This window comes from Castor canadensis, chromosome 14 (genome assembly GCF_047511655.1).
Source record: "Castor canadensis chromosome 14, mCasCan1.hap1v2, whole genome shotgun sequence".
In the NCBI taxonomy this organism is placed as follows: domain Eukaryota; kingdom Metazoa; phylum Chordata; class Mammalia; order Rodentia; family Castoridae; genus Castor; species Castor canadensis.
In genome coordinates, this window is record NC_133399.1 from 36,776,038 (window position 1) to 36,791,027 (window position 14,990).

Genomic DNA, 14,990 nt, shown 5'->3' on the forward strand with positions numbered 1-14,990 from the left:
GATTTTATTCTGATGGCTGTATAATTATGAGTGGAATTGCTGAGTTATGTAGAACTCTTTGCTAAATCTGTTGAAGAGCCTGTCTGTATTCCAATATGGTTGCACCATTTCTCATTCCACCAACCTTGTCTGAAGAGTATAATTTCTCCACATCATTGCCAAAACCAGTTTTCCATCATGTGTTGAAAGACGATTTTATCCTAGTGATGTGAATTTGTACCTCATGGGGCTTTTCCTTTGCATTTTCCTAATGATTTATGGGATGGTATAGAGCACATGTCTGTTCTTGTGATTATAGGCCATAAAAATGTCTTCTTCAGAGAAATGTCTATTTGAATTTCAATCTGGTTTTCTTTTTTACTTTTGACTATAAGAAGCCTGTAGATACCATAGATAGAAATCCCTTATGAGATACATGATTTCAAAATATCTGCCATTCAGTGGCTTCTATTCTTATTTTTATTTTGGCATCTTTACTATTTACAGTCATATGTACTCTCGATGAAATGTAGTTACCTAGTTTTTTCTTTTCATGTCTTATCTATGACTTTTTTCAAGTCCAGTCATGAAGCTTTATGACTATGTCTTCTAATAGCTTTATAGTTTCATTTGTTACTTTAATTGTTATACTTTGATTTAACTTTTATATGGTACTTGGTCTAACTTTATTCACTTGCATTCTTTTTACTCTGTTGAATGTGGTTATCCAGTTGTCCCAGCATCATATCTTATTGAAAAGAATGTTTCTCACGTTTAATTGTTTTCTCATATGTGGTTAATTCTGACTGACCATAAATATGAGGGATTGGTTTTAGTTCCTCATTTGTCATATGCCAATCCTTATACCAGCACCAAATCAAGCAGAATTCTAAAATGAGAACTCTTTCCCATTCCTGTTGTATATATGCAATTATCTTATGTAATGATAAAAGTCAATGTAGTGGAATGTCTCTAACTGTGCTCCCATGGAGGCTTTTTGCTTCTTAATGGAACTCATGCCATCATATGCCTTCCGACTCCATAACAGGTTGAGGGGTAGTAAGGCTTATAAAGACTGAGTCTGTTACTTTTCTTTTCTATGTTGAAACCTTTGTTTCTTTTTCTCTTCCATCACCTCCCTCTCCACTCCCATTCCCGTCATTATCTCAGCCACAAGGTCTTCTGACTCAGCTTACTCTAATTGCATTATAATTTGTTAACTCATTACAATTCATAAATTCCAACAGGAAGGAAAAGATTAAGTTTGGACCATCAAGCCAGGAAATCAGCCATAAGGCAAGGAAAGAAGAATTGTATTCAATTTCTTTACACTTGAAGGACACTAATTTGTTTAACTTCTAATAACATGAAGAGTGATTCTATGACATTTCTTTTATTTCCTAGTTGAGGAAAGGAAAATGATGATATAATACTATGTTGCTAAATATTCAAGATAACATTCACTTTTAGCATCAGCTGTTTGAAATCAATGAAAACATCTGATTTTGCGTATTGAACAAACTAGTTTTAGTTGCTTTTCAGGTATTATACTTCAAGGCATGTGTCTCCTTGTTTCTGATTTTTTTCTTGTACCTAATTTGAGGGAATATTCTAGAGAGGCACACTTGCCTGACTTAAAAAACTTGCAGTTGAAGGGAACTTTAGGAAAACTCCTCTATATTCCTAATGCCTTTCTCCTGCTTGTTGGGTGCTGCTTATTAATATCGCCATCAACAAGTACTTGCCAGATCCTAATTTAATGAGACAGACTTGTGAGTAAGTTGTTGTTTCTGTCTCTTTTTAAAACCCATTTTCATGTTTATTGTTCTCTAGTAAATTACCCAAATTTTCATGGCTTAAAACAACATTTTATTCCCTCATGTGTGGTTTGGGAAAATCTTGTTGAGAGCAGCTTGTCTCTGTTCCCTTTGAAATCAGTTGGCACAGCCCACAGCCTTGTGGGGGTGGGTGTGGACTGTGTCATCCGAAAGTATTTTTTTACACTAATATGTCTGGTTGCTGTGGTTGTTGTTGAACATTGGCTGAAATTTCATCAGTGAGAGGCAGGTGGAGCCCCTGCACTGGAACACAAAATCTCTCTCTGTGGCCTAAGGTCCTCCCAACAAGGAGGTTCGGTCTGGAAAGGAGTCTGAGGTAAAGACATGCTCTGTCTTGGCACTGGAAGTCAAATAGCATCATCTTTATTACACTTCACTCCTTAGAAGCGAATCAATGATTGACCAATTTTCTGCCTTATGTATGGAATGAATGTTAGAGAATAACATGTTCTGTACCCAGCACAACTGCCCTCTGGCCACAATAGCTTATATTCCTTCCATTTGAAGATAACAATCATTTCCTCACAATGCCTCCCATAGTATTAGTTATGGCTTCCGGCTCAGGCTTGAAGTTTTGTCAAGATGGGGATGACATACCTAGGTTGTGGCTACAAGAGGGTGAAGACTCCACTACTAAGTGATAAGTTACCTAGAGCACACACTCCCAACATTCTGCTAAACTACTAACCCACCACTCAACTTGCAGAGGGATGGTCGGGGTTACCCACAGAGGCACTGATGCATGGCTGCCACTTCTGTGCTGAAGAATTACCCCTAAACATGGGACTGATTTCTGTGGCTCTTTGCTGTTGCCTGTGGACACACTGTCTTTTATTTGCCTCAGAAATACCAGTGTTTGCAGCTGAGTAGGTTCTTCATCCTGCTTACTCTCTGTAGAACTTCCAAGGTCCAACGGCCTCTTTCATTTTCCCTGTCTTGGTCTCTCTTAATCAAAACTATCAAGTATTATTTGTTCTACAAAGTTATCCTACAAGCTTTGCATTATTTGCCTTTTTGAAAAATGTAAAAGCTATAAATGGGGAAATGAATTTAAACCTCATAACTCCTGAATCCTTTGTACTTGAGCCTTTCTTTAGCTTGTCTCTCATGTCAGTTTGCTTCCAGCTGCTGTGTCCAATAGTTCCCTTCCAACAGGTTTGGGTGTTATTATTTTCACTGAATGTAAAGCCCCTCCCTTCAGTCACTTTAAGGGCCAGAAAGCTTCCACAAAATCATTGGAAACCCTTGTGGGTTTTGTTTGTTCTCTAGGTCCAGAGTATTCCACACTCTAAAACTGTTCATAAGCTACACTCTTCAGTATTCAAATTTTTTAATTGACTCTGTTACTCTTGGTATTATCAGATTTCACAGGTACTAACAGAAGACTAATTCAATGTTGATGATATGGCTCAGTTGCAGAGTGCTTGTCTAGCATAGGAAAGGACCTGGTTATCAATCCACAGGTGCTGTTCACAGGCAAAGAACGAATCACATTCTCTCATAATGCAGATGCAACACATTTGATGTTGATAAATATTTTGATCTGCAAAATCTTTTTCACATACCTAAAATTGCCCTCAGCACTGATTCAAAACTAAAGTAATGAAGTACATCAAGTTATTTTGATTATTATTATGGTTTTTCTGGCAGGACTGTGCTTTGAACTATAGACTTTGCACCTGCTAGGTAAGTACTCTACCATTTGAGGCATTAGTTTTAAAATATATAATTTTATTTAATTTAGACACAAGCAAAAGCTCAAGGAACTTATAAGAATTTAAGAAAAAGTCAGATGGAATCAATTCTTAAAAACATTGAATCAGAAGCAGCTAAACTTCAAATTCAACTTGAATTAAATGAAATAGAATTGGAAAAGTACAACAAGGAGTACCTAGAGGAATTAAGTCAATTAAACGCACTGCAACATGAACCAATCATGTAAGTCAAATAGGGAATCATAGCAATAATTTAAGCTTAGTACTTGTTCTGTAATGCATATCTTTTAGGGAAGCTGGATCATGAGATTAATAGGATGTGAAAGCTGACTAATAGAATAATTTTGGAAAATATTGTTAGTAAATGAACATACATTTAAAATATTATTCGAAGATCATTCATATCAATGTCCTTTTTAGTTTCTTTTGGATTTATATGGCATTTTCCCACGTACTATTTTCATGTAATCAACCTTATATCTCAGACTTTCTGCTAAGTATTTTGAATCATTCTAACTAAGATAGTTAATCAGTTAAAAATGCTTCTCAGTTCACTGAATTCAATGGGACAAGTAAAACTAATACTGGTTTTCTGACCCAAGTCTGGCACTTGGCTTCTTTCCTTGTCTGTGTCCATGGGGTGACCAGCAGATGATGCATGGAGACAAACAGTATTTAGAGCTTTCCTACTCTCTGTAAAGGCACAGTAACGATACAGAGAAAGACTAACAAGGGGATAAAGTGAGAGTTATTTCACCAAGTGGTAAAAAAATAGTGTGATGGTGTGTATGTAAGACAGAGAGGGCAAGGCCCCTCTCTGAGGCCTGGGTGAGGATGGAAGAGAAAATTGCCTCAAGAGCCATTAGAGGGCATTGTGATCACCAGCCCAGCTGTCTCGTTCTGCCCACAGACTGTTGCTCTGAGTTGTTCCTCAGCGCCAAAAGCTTAGTGTGAAACAGGCTTAAGTAGTATGTAGGCTGTGAAATCTAACTAAATAATATAGCTTTGCAAAATAATGTTAGTAAGTGAAATTTCTTTTAAAAAGTTATCCCAAGGTAGCTTATGTTATGTACTCTCTTTGTTTCATAAGGCATTTTCCCAATTAACATCTCCTATCTAACTAGACCTCAGATTTTCTCCTATTTTGATTTTCTCTAACCAACACAGTAATGCTGCTTCTCAACAACTAGAAGTATTAAGGAATAGCTGCTCTTTGAGGATTCTGCCCTAATTCATCCCAAGGGGATATTAGAACTGCAGGCATATTCTGGAGCTTGGCAGTTTCTCTTGCTTATGGTCACTGTTGTACCAACAGAGGGTGGTGGGAGACAAACTGTCTTCATAGTTTTTCTTCATGGAGGCATATTCATGGTATAGAGGAATGATGAAAATGGGATGAAGTGAAAATTGGTTTTCAAAGTGATCAAAAAATAGGTCCTTGGTCCCTTGAATGGGGTGTGAGCAAGACAGAAAGAGCAGGGCCCTCCTATATTGCCTTGGTGAGGATATAATGAGATAATGACGTCAAGAGCTATTTTACTTATTTTTGATCACTAGCTAAATTGCCTTGTTCTTCCCAGAGGTGTTGCTGAAGTCTTCCTCTGTGACAAATGCTTAACTTCACCCATGGAAGGTAGAGATGGTAAAAACACGTGCTTGCAAATGGGATAGTTTTAGGAACACCTAAGTAGGTTTACTAAATAAAAGTATTCCCAGCTTTTTTTCCAGTTTTATTTTGTGACTTGTATATATACTTAAAGTGTACAACATGCCATTTTAATTAATACATCTAATATCAAGTGGCTACCATTTCTCTCCCTCATTCTTTATTTGAACTACATTTAGTTCACCATCCCCTCAGTAATGCATTTACACCTGTAGAGAAATTTAAACCCACCATTGTATATAGCAGCTATGCTCTGACATTTTTAGTGTTAATATTCTGCTCAGTGGGATATTTTGTTTATTCTTCAGACATGTTGTTTTAAAAGGCAAGTTAGGTAGGAGTCCTTCAGTTACAAATGAAATGCTAAGTATTTTCCTCTTGCAGCATTCGCAGGACTAAGGAGTGCCTAGAAGAAGCAAAGAAGTTGCTCTTGAGGACTGAGCACAACAGGCCTATACTCGACACTATGAGGACAAGGCCTGTCACGGGCTGCCTCTCTGATGAGACTATGCACTGTAACTTGGGACTGAATAGAAGTTGCAACCCAAGAGGAAGCTTGTTTGCTCCTTCCTCAACAGAGAGCCTAGACCACTACCTGAGCGGGGTTAGCTGTATTTTCATTTTTTCTTTGTGTGTCACATTTCTTATGTAACTAATACTTACTTGTTTGATTGTCTTATACATATTCTATTAAGGTTGCAATAATGTGTTTTAATAATGGAATCAGAAATTATGTAATTTTTTTAAAAAGTTATGTAACTCACTTTGAAGACATATCATTTTTTAAATTTAACTCCATAAATGTAAGGAAACTGATACAGTTTCTTTTTGTACAAGCTGCATTTAAATTAGACTTAGAAAATGAGTACTACTGCTGGTAACTACAGGTATATTTGACAGGCAAGATTTTACCTTCCAAACGATTTCAGGGTTGCTGTATTTCATAACACTTGTAGATTTTCCTTGACCTTCCCAAGTTTACTGCTAATCAAAAGTGAATGATTCACACCCAATCCTTTAAGCAAAGATAAATGTGTATACCTTCATTGAATCTGACATGAATGCACTTTATCAATTTTGTAGGCCTGTTAACTAAAAAAGTTACATTATATTTATAAGTTAAACTTTGCCATTTATTTAAACGAGAACATATAATTAATTACCATCATATTTGTCACATGTTTGTGGTACTTGGGTTTGAACTCAGGGTCTACACCATGAGCCACAATGCCAGCCCTTCTCAGTGATGAGTTTTTTAAGATAGGGTCTCACAAACTATTTACCCAGGCTGGCTTTGAACCTTGATCCTTCTGATCTCTGCCTCCTGAGTAACTAGGATTACAGGCCCAAGCCACTCACACCCAGCTGTTTATCATATTTTCATCTCACTTTTTCTAAATTACGTTTATTGTGCCACCGTTTTTTATTGTGATTGCGATAGTTTTTGAAACTGTTAAAAAGGCAAATGTTAACAGTTTTAGTGTAGTCTTAGGTCTCCTGCTCATACATTCTACTTCTGATGACATACTTCTTAGGGCTCTATGCTCTTAGTGAATACTTCTGATGTCTCCATGCACTTTTATGTCTTTGAAAGTGTCCCTATGCTGCCTTGACTCAAATGATCCATGCTAAGGTAGCAATGATACCAAAACCCTTTAAATGAGAGCTACCATAAAAGCACTCATCACGTTCCTCCTCTCCAGCATTTCAGGACGACAGCACACCGTCCCTGCCTCTACTGTAGATGTAATGAAAGCTTCCCACCCAACAACCTGAATACATTCACAGTAAGTATCCGTTTCTGGGGATCTAAAAATCATTTCACCAATGACAAGCTGTATGAATTGTACAGAAAAAGTTCAAGTCCATTAGGCAGCTTGAGATAGTTGTGTAGCATTTGGTTATTTTGTGGACCAATTTTGAAAATTATGAAAACCAACTATTGGTACAAAATACAAAAACTAGAGAGCAGCTAGTTTATTTTGTGTATCATTATTATTAAAATATCTGGTTCAGTCAGCACGCATTAGTTCATAGATTAGTGGTGTTTTTGTGGTCTCCTTAATGCACAGAAAAGTAGCATAGGCCTGTTAAACCTGTGCAAATACAAAATGTTCTAGTTAGTTCTTACCAGAGAAATCAGGAGATGTTTGACTTTTCAAGAGAGTGATAGCTGAGTATGTAAATTAAGCATGACATAAAGGAACAATTTGGGGGAACTATTTTCCTTTATAGGTCAATAATTTTTCTATAAGGTATATATTTTAGTGAAAGAGTTTTATCAGATTATTTTCATGTGAAATCTTAGTAAATAATGTAACATTGGAAAATAATATTAGTGGAAAATAATATTAGTGCAAGATGATTTATATTCCATCCCCCTTTTGGTTTTATATGGCATTTTCCCACTTTATATTTCATATAATTAACCTTATCTCTTAGATTTTCTGCCAAGTTTTTAAAATCTTTCTAATTAAGGCAGTCATATTGTTATAAATTGCTTACCAGCACTGCCATAAATAGAAATGTTAAAGTACAACTATCCCTGGAGGATTATACCTTAACCCATAGGGTATTAAGATTAAGTAGCATTAATCTTAGCCCCTTGCCAGTCTGGCATTGGCAAATTTGTTTGACTGTCATCTTTCAGGTAATCATGAGAGGATTCCATGAGAGAAACTCTCATTAGCAGTTTTTTGTTCCAGATGAGAAGATTAAAAGAGAAAGATTAAAATGAGGATGAAGTTGAAGATTAATTCACAAAGTGGTTAAAATCTTTCCTGATCAGTGTGAAGGAATGTGTGGAAGACAGAAATGGAAGGTCACACCTGCAATGCCTTTGTGATGAAGGAAGGAGACAATTGCCTCAAGAGCTATTTAATGATGCCTGATCACCAACTCAGTTGTCTCATTCTGCACAGAGGCTGTTGATTTGAGATTTTCCTCAGTTCCAAAAGTTTCATTTCTCCCAATGGTGAAAGCAAAAGCCTGCAAATATATTTGAGGGTTTTAAAAAATTAGTTCTTAATCTAGCTTAAGAAGTGGCCATCATTTTTCTATGCACTGTTTGAATTATTTTTCAGTTAGTAAACCCTGTAGAAACATATGTACTTCCTTAGAACAAATTTTAACTTAAAATTAAATAAAGCTGCTATGTGGTGACAAATTATTCATGTTAATACCCTGTTTAATGGGAAAGTTTATTTACTCTTTTCATATATTTTTAGAAAAGGCATGTCACGTAGGAGTCCCTCAGGAAAAACGAAATGTCCATTTTTGCCGTCTTCACAGTTCTAATGCAATGCCAGAGGAGGCCATTCTGAAACTTCTGTTCAATTCAGCCAGATATTTCTACACTGAACATTTATTCCAAGGCGATCCACAGAATTTTCATGCTAAGATAAAACTTGATGACTTCTTCCTCAACCCGTTAGTTGAGGCCTGGAGTACTACCTGAGCAGGATTGGTATTTTCTTTCTTCCATTGAGTTTCAGATTCCTGACATAAGGTCACTGAAATGTAAAATTAAAAATGATTCGGGATGGTGTAGTAGACTCTTAGTCAAAAAAAAAAAAAAAACAAAAAGATTTAGATGTGGAAATAATTTTTAGACAATGTCTGTTTCTTTAGTGCTGGCTGGGCTGGAACTCACCATCTTCCTATCTCAGCATTCCCAATGCAGGGATTAAAGGTATGTGCCCCCATGCCCAGTTAGATGATGAATTTTGTTACATGTATTTTATCACAATTTTTTAAAAAGACGTCAGGATTCACAAAGAGGTACATCTGATCATATATTATCATTTCATTAAAATCCATAAATTCAGGCTGGGGTGCAACTCAGCGTTAGAGCACTTTCCTAGCACATGTAAGACTCTGAGCTGCATTCTAGTAATGCCAAAAGCAAAAAACATGCAAAAGTTGACTTTGGTCCTCCCTATTTAAAAAAATTTTTTTTCAAGCACAGCAAATTATTCAATTTAACCAGTGGATTCCTTCCTAAAGAAGAATATTAAATTGGTGCTAATGAGAAGGCTTTACATCCAGGCACATTAATCATATATGTTCCTAGTAATCCAGATTCCCTTGGCAATAAGCAGAATGCGCCCTGTGGGCAGCATCTCTCCATGGGTACCCCTGTCCTTAGGTTCTTACAAATGACTGGTGAGGAGTACTGGACAACCAAGTGCTGTGTAGACCCTACACAGCATCCACAGCTTTGGGGATCACAACATGTCACGTGTTGTGAGGTGGGAACTTCTACTGGGGACAGAGGGTGAGGCGGGGGATTGGGAGGTACCGGATGAGGTCCCACTCACTTGCTTGACTGGCTTTGATCCACTGCAGTGAGTGGCAGGGCTTTCTCAGAGCCGATGGTGTCTGCTCCATTTTGCAGCTCAGAGATCTGGCACCTTCCCTGGAAACCCCATCACTCTTCCCTAACCCTGTGTTTTGAGCCAAGACTGTGTTCCATGTCAACCTGAACCACTCCATCTGCCTGGCCCAGCCTCCTGTCTGGGCCATAGTGGTGGGCTTCCCTGGGGTGGGTTGAGGACTTCCTGCTGGAGCCAGCTGTTTCACTGTGGTGCTGAATGGCAGGTAGACCATCAGGGTGGCATCCATCAGTTCATGGCTTAATCACCAGCCTTCTGTGCTGGCATTTGCTGCTGTAACGTCAGGTGAGGTGATGGCCTGGAGGAAGGAAGGCTCTGACATGCAGTCAGGAGGCCTGCCTGTGTGGAAGGCACAGGCCTATCCCATTCTCCAGATGGCAGCCACACTCCTGGTGCTTTCCAGAGCCTCCACTGTGGCAGGACTCAGGTCCTATGGTCTTATGTCATGCAGCTGTTCCCAGGGCAATTATAAAGTTTCCTGGCCTGCAGTAATTGAGGTGTGGCTATTACCCCCAGAAGCAGGAACAGGGCCTGATCAGTGACCTTGAAAGATGCCACCAAAACCACTGTGAGGCAGGTGAAAGGAGGCTATTGACAGGGACTGTCTTCTGACCCCATAGCAGCCTTGGCTCCAGGCACATGTGAAGTTAGGGTGAAGAAGTTGGACTTTGAAAAGCAGGAGATGAAAGGAAAAAACACAATACCAGAACATCTTTAATCCCCTTGCAAGGTGGAGGTGGACTATGAGAAGAAGCTGAAGGAGACACAGGTGATGTGGTATGCAGGGCTCAGGGTGCAGCCTTAACCAAGTTTCTCCTAGGTGGTGATGTCTCCTTCTTAGGCTCTGACTGGATGGAGCCTGGGTATCAGCCTGGCACAACAGGTGCCAGCCTGCCTGTTTCCTCTTCTTAAAGCCAACCAAAAGCCCTCATGGTCTGGTTCACTGCTTTGCCCACAGATACAAGAGTTAGACCTTGTGCCTGCTCCCCCAAAAGAATGTGACCAGTGAACAGAAGCTCCAGAGCCGTCAACTTCCTTCTGTTCCTCTTCACCAGCTTCTTGCTCATGACCAAGAAGAAGCTGCCCCTGGATGGTATCCTGTTGGGGTATGGCATTGTTTTCTGTGAAGTCTGCTGATGGGGCCATCTTGTGTTGGGTCTGATGGTTTGAATCACTTCTCTCACAGATGTGCCCAGGCTGTGGCTGCTGCTTGCTTCACCCCAAAGTCAGACTGTGAAGGTGCTGTGTGGCCTTCTTGCACTTCACAGCCAGCAGCAACCTGGACACATGGAGTCCAGGCCCATGTGTGTCTCAAAGGCTAATCAGGGCTCTTTTCTTCATGTGTTCAGACTCAAGATAACATCACATTCAGGTGAGGCCTGGCCCATAACAAGAACAAATCTCCTACTTCACTTTGCCCAAGACTGACACTGAAATGAGGATTTAGTCGTAATTTGATAAAGAGGTGACTTCATGTTTTAAATTATGTGTGACCAATAATTTTATTTCCACCATTGATTTGAATTCTTCATGGTAGAAACGACAGCACATTAAAAGTGATGACTTTCTTGCTTCCAACATAAGACTTGTGGCCCACGCAGGGCGATGAGATTTGCCTGAGGTGCAATGGGGACCTGGCATCCCTGTGGAAAGAAATTGGCCATGTCATCAAGGTTCCCAATAGTATCCTTCATGTGTGCAGGGCAGGGCAGCTTGCAGGAGAGTCATAGGATCATGGGTGGCAGGGTGTGGTATGGGGTCATGGGTACTGGTCCATTTGACCTTTAGCTGCACCAAGGAAAACCCCAGACCCTTAACCTTGGATGAGAAAGGCATGTGTCCTCTTTGCTCATGCAGGAGTTCCAAACTGGTGGCACCTTATAATCCTAGGTCAGAAGACAGCTCCACTCCTCTCCTCTTTTTGTGTTTGAGTGTGCATGCAAGACTGAGAGTAAGAAGGGACTAGAGCTCACTGTGATGGCAGAAGCTTTCCACAGGGCTACTGCTCTCTGACTGCACTTTGGCTTTGTTCACTGTCAGTGCTGCCAGAAAGGGTCTTGTAACTCACCAAGTAAAGACTGAGCCAAGTCCCCTGGGAGAGGTGACTTTAGACAAAGAAACAAGCTTAACTCAGTGACCAGATTATTGTGAAAGAGTCATACTGAACTCTGCAGCAGTGTGGGCACACCCATGGAGGTCACTCACTGCTTCCAGGTAGATTTCATGTGGAAGTTGACCTTGTTTAGCAGGTATGTCTGCCCTCTTTCCTTTGGCACTTCTACCCTCTGATTTGCAGTCACTTGCTGTTGTCGGGGTCACTGTTGTCCATGCCCAGTGTCTATGATTGCTGTCTTATCATGCTGGTGATGAGAGGTGATCCACGAGAGGTGTCTCATCACGATGCATGTCACACACCCAGTACTCTATTCACAGGATGCAGAGTGTGTTGAAATGGAAACATTTTCTGTGGAAGTCTTTTGCATCAGGCTACAAGACACGCAGCCATGAATTGAAGGACAGAATCATCAAGATGTAGTTGCTGACATAGGCAAGGGCTCTGCACCCTCAACCACACTCGGGTTCACAACACAACCTCCTCCTGTGGCCTTCAGGGAGGGCTCCTAACAACTGCCCCCCTAACTACCATGTGGCCTTTCAGATGTACATCATGAAGACTGTGCTGCAGAGACCGTGGCTCCTAATCCAGGGCTGCCTGGACACTGGAAGATGACAACATCATCCACCCTCACCTACCACCTGTCTTGACAGGGCAGTGGATAGGATGTGCATTCCTGGGACGAGATCTGGTATGTGGGTGGTGAGACAGTGGGGGTGTCCCATGAAACCTGGCACTCGGTTCCTTCCATTACTGGTCTTAAATACCACCTTTATGGCCTGCTTCTGTCATAATGCTGGTCAGTGTGTCATGAGTGCCATTGTGCTTGTGCCATTCAGAAGCATCCACATTGAGGACAGGCAGGAGAAGATGTGGAGTGTAGCTGCTAGCAGCTCTTCTCCTGGTTCAGGACAGTTAGGTCTAGGCAGAGAGACAGGAAGCTCAAACTGCTATAGGGGCTTCAGCTTCTCGGGTGTCATGATGCTCTGGCCTGTGGCCATCTTCCCAAGGTGTCCCTGCTGTCTGTGCGGGAATTGAGGCAGTCTTGGGTCATTAGCATTTACTGAATTTCCTCTGGGGAAATGCTGGGATGTTGGCATCTCGTCCCAGGTCTGTGAATCAGGTGACAGACAGATGGGACTGAAAACCTTCAACCTCTGTGCCAACAGCCACAAGGCAAGTGACTCCATGGTGTCCTTCCTGGCCCAGCATAACCAGATCAGGAACATGGGCAGGTGGGTGTTGGGCTGCCCCGGGGCTCAGGTACAGCCTGGTGTGTGCTGAACTCCACCTTCCAAACCACCAATTCTTACAGAATGCTGGAGCTGCAGAAGCTTGCAGCTGAGGGAGGAGTCTGTGGAGCTGTCATCTGTGCACGAGAAGCAATACCTCCCCCTGTACCACACAGTTGACAGAGAGCTGCTCAAAATGAGTCCACATTCATCCCCTGTTCCTCTGGTGCAAGCAGGTAGATGGCCCCACCTCTGCTGCAGGCTTACATGGAAGCCAGTGTGAATGACCCTACAACTTCCTGCCATGTTAGTTGATACCTGCAGTGCAGGCAAGAATAACAAAGGCCCTGGGAGGGGCTCCTTGAAGGGAACTCATGGACCCACAGGCCTATGCTCCACACTCAAAGCCTGGCCATGATGGGTCCTGAGTGAAGACGCAGTGTTGTGACTTAGTGCTGTTCAAGTCATTATGTGTTCTGATCATATTTTCTGCCCACATTTTTACGGCTTACAATCAAATTTCTTGGTGGTGGGATATAGATCCAGGGCCCTTCATTCCCTGTTTGTGCCATTTGGGCCATTTCACACCTGATAGTTTCAATTTGTGTGGCTCTCTCTCACAGCTGATACCCATGGGTGGTACTGCCAGCTGGCCTGGTTGTGATTTGCAAGAAGGCAACCAAGGCTGGGCTCAAATAGCCAACATGGAGTGTTACAAAGCCACATGGGAGCCAAAGACCCAACATGGGTCTGAGGAGGGTGGACCCAGCCTGCAGGAACAGCCTCTTTGAGCCAAATTGTGCCATTTGGAAGACACATGGTCAGCCAGAAAATTTTAAAACCACTTGCTCTCTTCCAGCCTCACATGTCCATCTGGGATCCCCGGCATGTCTCCAGTGATTGAACCCATCACAGGATGCCATACAGAAGCCAATCCTGGACAACTGACTTTCATTCAAACAGCCAGTAAAGCAACTTGCAAAGATGGAGAACAAGGCCAGTTTCCTCACTGAAGTTACTTTTTGGGTCCTGGCACTTGGTGCTCATTATTGCCAAGATGATACCTGGCACAATGTTGTTCCTGTGGCACAGCCAGGAAGGAAGATGTGGTTTCCCCAAGCCCCAAGCTCTTAGTGAGTTCTCTTTGTTGTCCCATTTCACATGGTTAACACCCAGTCATCACATCTCCAGAAGTTCTCTATGAAGTATAAGCAAACCATGCACTTGTTGTGGCCTCACCATGTACACACACTTGGGTAACCAGCACCGAAACCTTGAGACAGACTCTGACCAGCTCCCAGGAACAAACTTATTCCTGCAGAGATCACAATCTAAGGCCACACTGTAGTCAATGACAAGCGTACAGGGCCAGATTGGAGCCCGTGACCACCATCTAGGAACACACTGAAACCAGTGACCACCATCCAGGGACTGACTGGAGCCAGTGACCACCATCTAGGAACACACTGAAGCCAGTGACCACCATCCAAGGTCATACTGAAGCCAGTGACTACTATCTAGGATCATGCTGTAGGCAGTGATCACCATACAGGAATACTCTGGAATGAGTAACCACCATCCAACATAATGACTCCACAGGGTGTCCTGGAGTGTCCATCTTCAGTGTCAGTTTAGGCCATTTCTCACCCATGAGTGGAAAATTCCAATGGAGCAGGTAAATATCTATGAATTGACCATCTTATGCTAAAAGTGTGAGGACATACACATGGCTAGGTATGGCCACATCAGCGTGAAGGGCCTGAAGGTAATGGTGGCTCATTCACACCATGTCATAGCACAGCGGCTAGAGGTGCCTACATGGTGGGGCCCAGGGCTCAGGATAAGAGCAGTGAGGCTGGAGTGACAATCTCTGGACCCTAATCAATGACATGTGAGGCTCAGTGAGACCACAAGTTCAGTCATAAGGTCTTACAGTTTCTCTAAGCTGTGACAGTTACATTTCTAGAAGGAAATAGAATACTCCATAGTCCTGGGCTAAGCAAAGTATATCTTAAATGGGCCTCGAGAAAATGGTAGCAACTCAGCTAGT

The 14,990-nt window shown here is 41.6% G+C and overlaps 1 long non-coding RNA gene across 1 annotated transcript; it reads left to right on the forward strand.

Annotated features, from left to right (window-relative positions):
- The first annotated feature begins 5,685 nt into the window (after positions 1-5,685).
- Positions 5,686-8,889, forward strand: LOC141416806 (uncharacterized). The gene is made up of 3 exons (XR_012441383.1): positions 5,686-5,802; positions 6,902-6,985; positions 8,829-8,889. It is a non-coding gene; the product is annotated as an uncharacterized lncRNA (long non-coding RNA).
- The last annotated feature ends 6,101 nt before the right edge of the window (positions 8,890-14,990 follow it).